A 12,696-nucleotide genomic window follows, 5' to 3' on the forward strand; every position below is an offset into this window, starting at 1 on the left:
GGTTAGCAAATGTTAACATGCTAAAATGGGAAACTAAAAAGTTCCACAAGGTGAACATGATGCCATCTTAACATCAGCATGTGGGCTTTGTCATTTATCTCTTTTGGTCTGACAATGCGTTTGTCACTTTTTGACTACACTAGTCACGATGTTGTATTTGTACCCTTCACCATGGTTCATTTTTTTCCCCACGTAGAAATGTCGTTTCACTAAGTTTGAGAAAGTTTCACTAACTTTAAACAGGAAAGAGAATTACACACAGTACCTTCTCCAATCAACCAACCTATGTGTTGAAGACTGGAAGAGGAAGAACGTGAATTCTCTTTGTTTTTATCCAACTCAGCATCAAACGGAAGCATCGGTCTTGGACGAGAAGTGTCGACTTCTAATCGAAGTCTTCAGAAGAATTCTCCTCTGTGTGCGTGGATAACGTCCTCTGAATGGGACATTGATTAGCAACCAATGTGCTTTTTATGCTATCATGCCTTTTATCCAAAGCCCCCTTTCATCACCAGCTTACACGACTATTGAGAACACCGTAGCATTTATAATAGATTTATCACTTGTGCTGGATGCCTCTGAAATAGACATTTGGACAAGAGGGCAGTCAGCTCGGCTCTTTCCCTGGCTGACCCTCCGATGCGCCTAGTGATATCAAAAAAAGATGATAATAAAGCATTTTACGTAAGAAGGAGATTGTACGGGATTATGGCGGTGGCAAATGTACACAGCCTGGCACACAAACACACTGTTAGCAGCGGAGGACAACAATGCAACAAGGCCAAACACACACACACACACACACACAGAGAGATGTGATTTGGGTCAACCAGTAGTGGACCAAGGTTTTAATTCTGCTAATGACTAAAACCTGTCTGTCTCTTCTGCAGCCTTTACCACAGCTTGGTTCTGCCAAAGGTCACAATCTGAGGACGCGCTCATCAGTAGGCCGCTAGTTTCTGCTGCTGGTTTGGCTCCGATGAAAAGCGAGATGAAAGGGAGGAGGGACGGAGAGACGGAGTGTCTTGTTTCCTCTCCGCCAGCAGAGGAAATGCTGCTTGAGCAGGGGTGTGGGAACGCCAAAGCCAGCAGCTAGGGGCTCAGCGGGGCGCCGAAGGCCTCCTTGGCAGGATGCAAGCAAAGGGGATTGTGGGAAATTACACGGGATTAGAGCGGGCGTCTAATGCCCTCATCCAGCGGGACATTTTCATCAAGAAACGGGGCTGTTGGACAGGCACAAAGAGAGAGAGAGAAACCTCAGCCGACCCTTTTTTTTTCTTCTCTCCAGCTCCCCAGGATTAGACTTCGCAGAAACCTTCTTTCTTCTCCTTTGTGTTGCTTTTGCAAGCTGGCACCTCTTTGAGCAATATTGTCCGTGCACACGGAAAGACAGGGTTGGGGGGGGGGTAAACAAGAGAGGGAGAGCAATGAGGACACTGATGGGTGGAAGTCCTGCTGTTTCAGTTGTGATTGGGTTTGTGGGCCTTCACTACTACTATACCCTCCTTTTCCTTCCTCTCTCCATTACTCCACATGGGGCTTGTAACAAGGTAGCTTTTGAGTCTTTGGCAGTCCCTAGTCCCTCACAGATCCCCCTGAATAATGAGAGTTTAATCTCGGGCCCTGAACTCATGGGGGCATGTGTTTTTAGATTGGTTCCTCATTCCTAAAACTCTTGCTGGCTTTATAAAGAGGTATATGGAGAACAGAAAGTACATGACCCAGAAATGAAAAACCTAAATCAGAAGCAGAAACTTTTGTTTCGTTAATTTGACAAAATCCATTGCAGTCTTTGGGCAAACTGTGGTGCCACAAGACATTACATGCATTTAGCTCTACCGACACACAGACTTCAAAGTTGCAAGCCAGTCTCCTAAAAAATGAATGCTGCGTTCCAAAGCGCACACTTCTTTCACATTCAGAATGCATTCAATTGGGCAGGATTTTCTCAAACGCCGTTCGCAGCTAAACCTACGGATAATAATGCACTTTAACTTGTATATATATTCCATGAAGTCTATTTGCACTAGTTCCACGTAATCGTCGCGAAACATTGACAGCTGCTGCGTCAGCAGGCGTTAACTAAAGCGATTGTTGGACGCAAAAAGCTTCTGAAACCCCCTCCTTCACCCTTCCAAATACTCAAAATAGGATAGCAATTTCATTAATTTTACGGAAGTAACAATCTGAGAAGCATCGCCCGTTGCATGCGGGAATGGCCAGGCATGCTTTTCTTCACACAACTTTGTCCTTCAAGTTCTGTGTGTACAACCGAGTGCCACACCATGATTGCCTTTGAGGAGCCATTGACCCCTTTTGGACAATTATCACGTCTTGCCCTCTCTATCAGGCGTTTTACTGCGGCTTCAAATGGCTGCTCGGTACAGCCATAAACACTTTCGTCTTCAGATGTCTTTAGAGGACATTTTGTACAAAACGGTTTCTTTCGAGCATGCCCCAGCCTTTATGACTTTTATACTTGTTACTGCACTGGACTTCAGACTTGGGGACGATCTCCGATGATTCTTTTTTTTGATGAGCGGTGTCCATCGACGGCTGTTTGTCACTCAGTCAAAATTGTACCACCAGTCGGTTCCTTCTCTTCATCTGTACTGCCTGGTCTATGAGGTGAGGGAGTCCATAAAAGTGACAAAAAGGAGCTCAATCCCTGCCGGTTTTAAAGACAGCCAGTAAAAACAGATGGCTTTACTGCCACTTTGCTCATCCTAATGATTTGGGACATTTTAACGCACAGAGGAGAGAAAGAGAAAGCAAGCCTCAGTGTGCATTTCCTGTGGTTGGCGAGGGTAGAAAAACAGGAAGCCGCTCTCTTTATTAGGCAAACTAAAACCTTAATGGCCTTTTTAATATTTGGGTTGCCAGGTGCTGCCTACTCTGGCATGCATTTTCCCCCCTGGCTTGCTTGAGCCTATTCTCTATGGGCCTCCGTTGAATGCTGTGGGAGAAGCCACTAAGAAGCCATTCACTAACCTTGTAGTGCGGCCATTAAATCAGGCTTAAACAATGCCTATACAGACACGACTGCTCTGTTAATTAGTCGTGGCGCGATAATTGCAAGGTCACTGGGTGTTATTGTGTGCAATCTGATTTTAAAAGAAATGTCATTTCTGGCAAGGCGCTAACAGCTAAGATGTTAGACCTTGAGACATAATGGATTATTAAGGCTTTGCAGGGATATTCATTAAAGCATCAAATGTTAAATCTTTTCATCAGGTTTAAAAAAAAGATGTAAATCTCTACATTTGAAAATTGACATTGACAGCAGAAGATCAGATAACATCCTTTGGCTTTTTTTCCCTTTTTTCTGCGATTGCCATGAATGCCATATTTCATAAACATCCAGAGGATATGCTTGAGATCCATTGCAGAACAAATCGATAAATCTGACTCTGGAGGACTACAAAGTCCCATTGAGATCTGACACTTGCGGGGATTTTCCTTTTGACTGATGCATTGTCTTTCTCTCTTTCTATCTAAACACTATGACCTTTTACTAAGCCCCGCCCCCTACTGCTACCATGGATATTATCTCATTTTTACTTCCAAAAATACCAGAATATTCTAATACATCCGGTCACATTTTGCAGTATGCAAGCAAGCATGCTTTTCTAGCCCGTCTGACCCACAATCCCTTGTGCTGCAAATACATGAGCAAGTTCAAGTTGCCCTGTTATGAGGACGTAGCATGTCCCAATAGAATGCATACTGCAAGCAACACGACTTACTTTGCCAGCTTAGCTGCAGTATGTACTAAAAGTAAAAAGTAAAAAGGGATGCGAGTTGGAACGCATGCTTTAGTGTCTCAGCGTGAAGCTAGCAGAGTTAGCTAGGAAGAGAATGATAGCAGGCTAGGCTAACTGGCTTCCCTTTCTTTGAGTGGAAGCTAATGCTCAGATATTGCACCAATCAAATTATTATTATCATTATTACGGTATACAGTAAACTATATCTCTTTAGGGGCATTTAGTGAACTACACCACAGCCTATAGAGCTGTGCTTGTCACAGATGAGGACAGGGTACAGTCAGTCTCAGCGTTTAAACCCAAAGACTGTGGTTCCTCTCTGTCAGCGTCCAGTGACGGCTCCCGCTCGACCCCACCCAGCTAAGTCCCCCGGCCCCAGCAAGCTGCAGGTCCCGTCTACAGTAGAGCAAGCGCTGTGCGAACGGTGACGAATAGCTTGTGTTTTACGATGCATAACAAAAGTGATTAGCGGAAGCGCTGGTTAACCTTTTTTGAGAAGCGTTGGGAGAGACCGCAGGCTGTGTCATCACTTTACATTTATCGTTTGAACCTCATGTCACCCGTGGCTGGCAGGGGAACTAAAGTGAAGTCGCTTTTGGTTGTATTGGCCACAAGTAACACGTGGTGCTTCTGCTTTGTTTAGGTATTTCCCTAAACTGTCCTCCGGTTTCTGGTTTACCCCAGTGACTTGGTTTCCCGCCTCAAAACCAGTGTGTTTAGCCGTAACCCACACGGGGCGTTGAAGTGTGAAGCAGCCATAAAACAAACCGTGTAAGTTGCCCCGCCAGGTTCACGAGGCCAGCGACACACTATCAGCAGTTTTAATCTTGAATGTACCTCACCTTTCATATACAAACCCCTCCCCCCCCTACACACACAAACACACACACACACTCCCCTGACAGAGGAGGGAGTTTCACACATTCATCTCCAAACTGAGATTAAATGCCACTTTGCATCGCCGCTGAGCAACGGAGTCATATCTGTTTATCATCCTCCAGTACAGGAAGTGACACACAAGTTCATTGGTGTTGTTACCATGGCGACTTTTATCAGTTTGTTGAACCAAGATGTAAAAACAGTAAAGAAAAGGCCATTTCAAATGAGCAAAAAAAAAGAGAGAGAGAGAGATTCAATACAGGAGAGTTTAAAAAAGCTGCAGTGGGCAGTAACCACAACAAACATTGGCAATGGTAACTTCACACACACACAGCGACATGTAAGTGCACTAAATATGCAGCTTGTCCAGTGAAAAATCAACAGTGTCACAGCTTGCAGGCTGTTTGACACACACACACACAGCCACGCACACATCGCCCCAGCAGCCCACTTGTTTGCATTCCCTGCTGCATGACATCACCGGGGTCAAACCCCCCCCCCCCCCCCCCCCCCCCACCCCACCCGCCCCCGCTAGCCGATTGGTGGGCTGTGGCAGAATTGCTGATCAGGTCCAAAGATCGCAAAGTTGTGCCAAGAGGTGACATCAGCGCGTGGAGCTCAGCCAGTGGCCGAGAGATGCATGGATGACTCTAAAGCAACATCCTATTTACACACACACACACACACACACACACAGAGACACACACACACACAAAGCAGCCTCCGGTAAATGTGACATGCGATGTGGCCCTTCGCTCCATGCAGCTCCATGTGGAGAAAAGGATGTTTAGCAGCTGAGAGTTAATAAGTTGTGTCATAAATAAAAAATGTGCTGTGGTTGAGCTTTGGGTCTCTGTTTCTTATTGACTCTTACTTCCACTATTTATGATGAGTTGACAGTATGAGTGGTTTGCTTTCACCCCCCAAAACACATGTATATAGTTTGTGCATGTGCCAGCAGCCACGCACTGTAGTTGTTCCACTGCTTTGCCAAAAAAAAGTTATATTTTTTTTAAAGACAAGCAGATTTTTCCACCCATATTTAATGTTACACATCTAGTAACAGTGTTTCAGGGCCTCTAATAGACATTTGTAAAACTTTGCGTTGGAGTTGCTTGAAAGCCCCGTGCGTCCTTTATGCAGATGCTAAAGGGCGGCGTGTGCATGGGTATCAGACGCAGAGGGCTGAGACAAAACGTCAGTAGTGAGGACAGACTGGGGGCGTTGATGTCATCTACAAAACCTCAAACTGTTCCTTTAACGCACTCTTAAGGAAAGTTATCAGTGGCAGAAATATGTGTGGGGTATACAGTGTGTGTGTGTGTGTGTGTGTGTGTGTGTGTGTGTGTGTGTGTGTGTGTGTGTGTGTGTGTGTGTGTGTGTGTGTGTACAACGTGCACTGTTGTCGTTCAGCTGAGTAAATGAAGTCCAAACCATCAAGAGAGACATTCAGAGTGAGTCACCTCTTGATGGGCAGTTCTTCTTATTACTTTGCTCCTCAAAAGCCAGTTCCTGTTCGAAGGAAAAAAAACGTGTATCCGCTCAAAGTGGGTCTGCTTCCCATTCAGATCTGTTTGATTTTTCATCAGGGAAAGAAAAACTCAACCACCCCCCTCCCCGTCAACATGACGTTGATGAATCATTTGTCTTTGAAACGGTGGTTAACAAACTTTGACTAACCAGACTCCTGGAGAGCTTCCCACAAAGACTCCCAGGGAGCACAACAGGAGGCCACGTTTACTGCTTTAGCGATGTGGATAGAAGGCCGCACCAGCGGCCCCTGCAAGACTCCACAAAGGCCCCTTGGGGGTTGAGCTTTCTCTCAACTTGACTGTGTGAGGAACAAAAGGGCCTGGATGCTACTCAGCCATAGTGTTTTACTGACTGCTGACAATGGGCTGCGTAGCTCCTTTAAAGCCTATAATCTACTGTCTGCTGTCTGAAGCTCAGGACTAAATACGCAAAGAGGATCTTCAATTCATTTCCATGCGGAAGAATCTTTCCAATTTAAAATCGTGACCCATCTCTGACCTGAAAGTGATGATTTCATTTTGCCGTTGAAACACATTTAAAAAGTGCCATGTGGGATTTGAGGATTTTAGTAAGCCAGTGTGTGTTTTCTGTCCCTGACTGTCCCCTCCTCTGATGCAACAAAGACAGATTAGATTGTCTGTTAGTTTAAAGCTCCGTTAGTTTAGGGACTTTTTCACTCTTAGTCGTAGCTGCATATTTACCCACATTTTTGTCACAGTGGAGACTGGAAAAGTGGGGGACTTTTCTTTCACCTACTACTGTACCAACTGGAAATGCCACCGTAAAGAAGGACGAAAAAAAAAATACACTTCCTCTTTTTCGCTTTCGGTTTCCTGTATTTTTGAATGGGGGCGTTGAACCCTCGAACTGAAAGAGAACTCTGCTCATTAGATGGCGACAGACAATTCGACCCACATTTCACAAGAGTGCGGCCATTGTTGAGGGCTGAGGGAAGCACAGTGTGTGGCAAGTCAGGGACGGGTGAGTGACGGGGGCTTTAGAGCGTGGCTTCTGTTAGTCACTGTAAGTTACCGTCAAACACGTCTGACTGCCTGACACCGATTCCATCGCACAAGAAAGAGCGAGAAATCCCATCAGACGGTACGATTATGTCTCACACACACTCATAGAAGAACCCAGTCATGTCATAGTTGCACTCCCCCTCACCCCTTTCCCTCCCTGCCTCTTTGCGGACTGGCTTGTCTGGTGATAGATGGTGTGGTTGGCAGGATACTGGGGGGGGGGAGACTGCGTGCCCTCTTGGCTGCTTGGCGAATAGGCTCTGACTCAGCTCTCTGGCATTGGAGCCGGTGGCGGGTGAAGTTCCTCTGACCGCTCGAAGGCAGCAGGAATCTATTAATACCAGTAGGATGAAACTAAATTCCCTTTTCTACCCTTCATTTTATAGCTCAATCTTTTGCCTAAATACAAACCCATTCTTCAGTAAATTTGTCTAAAATTATACCATCAGCCACGACAAAACCCAACATGACGTGTGTATTAACAAGGACGTGTACGCGCACAAGATGACATATTAAACATGCACAAGATACATTGTGGCATTTCATTGCTTCTACTGAGATGTGATTGAGTCTCCGCTGACTTCTTCCCTGTGATTGTATCGGCCACTATAGTAGGTGGGGGACGAAGTCACTCGTTGGTTTTGGGGACTACGGTTTTGAAGCCTTGAGTTCGTCCTTTTGGCCACCCACCATCTTGTTTTTTTTTGGTGGCGCCGCTATCTTGTTTTTTTGCAACCAGAAGTGACACAAAAGGGTGGAGCCAAGTACAACCGAACACTAGCGATTGAGACCATAATTGCATGTTTACCATGTTTACTGGTCTAATAATTGAAGTGAGTGAAGGGTCATTCTGTGATCGACTTGTATACAATCAGACTTCTTTTTGCGAACAGTGGAGTCGCCCCCAGCAGGCCATTAGAAATAATACAAGTTTTTTGGCATTGTCCCCGGCAATGGCTTGACTTTTTGCTGTCTGGTGACACATCAAGGTCTATTCGAAAAATGAATCTGCCTTTATTGCATCTTCTCTTTTTTTAATGTACCAACATTTAAACGTTTATGCGATACTTGCGCTTTTTCAAACTCCTGGAATTTCCACTTAAGTTTTGTTTTGTGCATATCGAAAATGTGCTAAAAACCAGATGGATGGAGACATTCATTACACAGAGTCTATACCCATTGCTGTGCTTGCCAAGTTCAGAAACTCACACAGCTCACCTTATCTTGTGGAAAATCATAGGCCCCCATTCTTTTAAAAAATCAATTAAAACAGCTCGCAGAGACATACTGCTGCATTGATGAACATAATCCATCATTGTAAACGGGACAACTCAATTTGTTCCTCGCACACACACACGACTGTATGAGATGACATTGATTGCAGTTACAGTATAATCCTGTCAACTGAAGTTTCATTCTGCCAGAAATGAATCTTGTCTGTCTTATCGCGCTGCCTCTTCACTGTCACCTAAAGTAAGTGTACCGCTTGGCCCTAACTGGAAATGAAAAACCAGTTCTATTAAGTGTGGTAATAAGCAGGTGGGTGAAGTCCTGCTGGGAGAAATTACATGTTGTCTCATTTAACATGATGGATAACATCTGTAGGTACGGCACTGTGTCTCTGTCAGCTGCTTGAAAAGGGATTTCTTTTCAAACTGTAAGCCTTCCTTCCTAAATGACACATATCCTGCAGAACAGACAGCAGTTAGTAGTTTCTGACGAATAAACCAAAATCATTCCTCCTTAAAACACCTACTTTGTCTTGATGGTACTTGGAATATAATGTTTTTCACAAATTAAGCCTATTGATAGTGATCTGAGCTCAAGCTTGAAACTTCTATTAAAACTTTTCTCATCAGTAGATAAGCATTGGAATACCTTCAGGCAGCTGGCCATTATATTAGCCTGTATCTGTTTACGCTGTATATTCTAACTGGTTACTGCACCTCATTGTTTTGGCAGCATTACAATAAACTTTTTTATCTGTTGGGTGATCAAAGTCTCTGCCTTAATACGATTTCCCCCGCCGTGATTAAATATGTGTTCGAGCCGCACTGTAAAATATTTACCAAAGCACACTGCAGTCATCGTTCACCCCAAATGTTCTTTAAGTCGTGAGAGTGATGAATGTTTCCAGGGAGCTGGTTTTTACTCTAGAGTAAGTAAGAAAAGGCCTGCAGCAGCTCTGCAATCGGCAGTGGCAACTGATCGGGATGAAGTCAACTTCAACCATAAAGAAAATACCGTTAATATCATATTGACCCTCAGCAGAGCGATCCCCGTGGGTTTAAAGGTGTTGTAGGACTCCTGATGGCATATTTCTTTACACAACAGGATGGATTATGTGGTTCTTGTCAAGTGTGTTTTCCCAGAATGCTTCACAACCCTGAAACTGCATTTAAGCCACTGGCGTTGTCAAGGTTGAAATACGCTCCAAGAAGTCCAGTTTTTTGTTTTTTTACAACATTGGAAAGTTATCCCGGCAGCAATTATTTTATCTTCCGCTGTGACGATCGTGAGATCAAAATATAAATATGGCATTGACATTACAAAAGAATCCACCGGGAACGTGTTGAATGTACACCACTGCAGCGCCTTGCCTTGCAGTCTGGCAAAAGTTGAGACTTATTCATAAAAAATGGGAGGGCTGCGTTTTTTAGTTTCAATTCAGTCATGCCCATCAGCCTCTACAATGTTTGGGCTTTTTAAAAAAACATTTTCCTGAATAACGTTTGGGCAGAGAAGATAACTTTCCCTAACCAGCTACTTATTAGCCTTGGCAACTTATGTTGACATCAATTTATATGTATTATTTCAATTAAATTCAGGAAAATATACTGACCACAGCCATCTTGTTGATGGTTTACCATTTACAATGTCCTCTTCTATTATTGTGGCACATCAAACAACTGCTTATTGAAGTCTGGGTCGATGGATTTGTCCAGAGTTTACAAGTAGCACTCCAACTTCATGTGGAGCTCCATGGTACTTTTCTGGTAGGAGGTTGTAAAGTTTCCAGTTGCGAATTGTGTGGAACGCAGCATTAGAGCAGTGCTAATGTTGACATGCTCACACTGACAAAGCCAACATGCTGATGTTTAGCAGGTACCATGTTGATCATGTTCACCATAGTTTTTTTTGTATGTTAGCATACTAGCATTCGCTAATTACCAATTAACAAAGTACAGCTGAGGCTGACGGGATTAGGCTTTGCTGGTATTTGGTCTTAAACCAAAAGTAATGGACTAGTTAGCACCACAAAAAAGTTAAGGGATCACTAAAGTCATTAGAATTCATCCGGAAGGGAACATGAACGTGGACCAAATTTTAGAGCAGTTGAGATGTTTCACTCAAAGCTACCAGTCCCAACCTCATGGTGGCTCTAGAGGAGAAGACAAAGGGATCAATAAATCAGTAGGAGTGTTGTTGTCAGGGGACCATGAATGTCTGTTCCAAAATTCATGACAATCCATCCGTTCAGTTGAGATATTTCAATCTGGGCCAAACTGCTGGACCGGCCAAATCACGGACCGCCATTGCCAACCACAGAGCCAGGACGCTAGCCCGGCTACAAACACACAACCGGATGAAAACAGCAGCACTTCACTTTGTTCTCTTATCATATTGAGACATTTTCAGCATTTCTGTGGTTTTCTTAGATTTTCGAAATACAAATCGAAACCAACCTCGGTAGTTCCTCAAAAGTTTCTGCTCTGTTCCTCTGTCTCACTTCAAAAACAGTCTGGGGAATTGTTGCAGCAGAAACTGGGTATTTTGGTGGTTCTGCACCGGGGAGAGAGAAAGAGAAAGAGGGAGAAAAAGGGGAGAAAGACCTGTGGGGTTTTCATCGCCCTTTATCTGACCGAGCCAGCTGTCGGGTTTCTTCTGTCTGTGGCTGCATACCCCTCTCTCCTTCCCTACTCTCAGTGAGACTCTGAACCAGCTGCACTGTGGTCGATGCCATGAGGCCGTAAACAAGCTGCACACGGGAGTGTGACTCTGGGAGCGTTGACGGCTTTCTGGTGTGGTGATATTGTGAATATTTTACTTTAACACAGGTAGCAGAGTCGAAACATTTCTCTGCGTCGCTCTGGAATTCAATCCAAGCTGCAGTACATGCTGCCTGTGTTTTTCAGCGGGCTTTGATATGGAGAAGGCAGCGATGTGTTTTGACAGCTTTCATACTGTGATGGAGAGGGAAAGAAAAGAGGAGGGGGGGGGGCAAATGGACAGGAAAAAAAGGGAGTGGGGGGGAGGGGGAGGTGGGTGTGGCAGAGAAGGAATCCTGGGCTGCTCAATGTCACACTAAAGGAGGGCTACAGGGGGGAAATGAAAAGGGGGTGGGGGAGGTTAGAAGGACAGGCTTATCAGTGTGTTTGTGAGGATGGAAGGGAGCCGGCTGCTTCGCCAGAACCACAACAGGATGGAGAAGTAATCCAAAGGGAAGAGAGAGCGACTGTGGCGCTCACGTTACAATATGTACTGTCTTACACACATGCTCACATTATGTCGAGTAGGACTGCAGAAACGGCTCAGGGTGTATGGATATTTAATGAAACGCACCCCCCCCCCCCCCCCCCCCCCCCCCCCCCACTCACACAGACACACACACACACACACACACACACACTCTCATCCACCGCCAAAGCTGCTCACTAGCGCGGGGAGTCCAACGGAGGAGGAAGAGGAGAAGTAGGGCACGTCTGCAGATTTAATGAGGCAAAAAAAAAAAAAACGCTGTACAACAAGCTTATGTTTTCTCCTCCAGCAGAGCTACTCTCTTCAAAAGACAGAGTGCATTCTCTTCTGACGTGCAGCCGCAGAACTCCGCGTTATTGAGGCCATCTCGTAGGGTTTCTTTCGATTGTGGAACAAGTTTTTTTTTTTTTTTTTTTTTTTTCGGTGGATACTTAACGGCGGGATGGAGGCCAGAGATGAGTCCCATCTACTGCATGCTGCCGTAATCACGTTTGATCGTTTTTAGAATGTAATCCCATTGAGTGGGCTTACAGTGTATTAAATCTCAAAACCCCTTTTCATTTCCGATGTGTATTAGGTTCAGTCACAATGCAATGTTGGGGGGCAATTATTCAGGCTTCATTAACTCGAGAGTCGTCGTCATATTTGGGATCTGCAGGGGAGAGAAATGCTTGGGAAAAAGTAGGAAATCTAACTACTGCAATTAGCACAAAGTGCAAAAGTGACAGTGAAAAAATTCCTTCATTAGGCCTGAGGGCGAATCAGCCTGAGGATCCACGGTACTAGTCCCTACATGGCTTTGAAAAGACGCTCTATTTTAGTTTGAGATGTGCTCAAGCTGATTTCACCTGGGGGGATTCTGGTTGCTAAAAGAGGGGCACACACTCACACTGTCCCTTTTGGTACGCCTAAAGAACACACCCGCATACGAAAAAAGGCACAAGTGTGGATACTTCACGGCAAGTGCACATACTCAAGAACTCAGTGAAGAGTGGAGACGACACAGGCAGCCATGTATC

The sequence above is a fragment of the Pholis gunnellus genome, assembly GCF_910591455.1.
Source record: "Pholis gunnellus genome assembly, chromosome: 15".
In the NCBI taxonomy this organism is placed as follows: domain Eukaryota; kingdom Metazoa; phylum Chordata; class Actinopteri; order Perciformes; family Pholidae; genus Pholis; species Pholis gunnellus.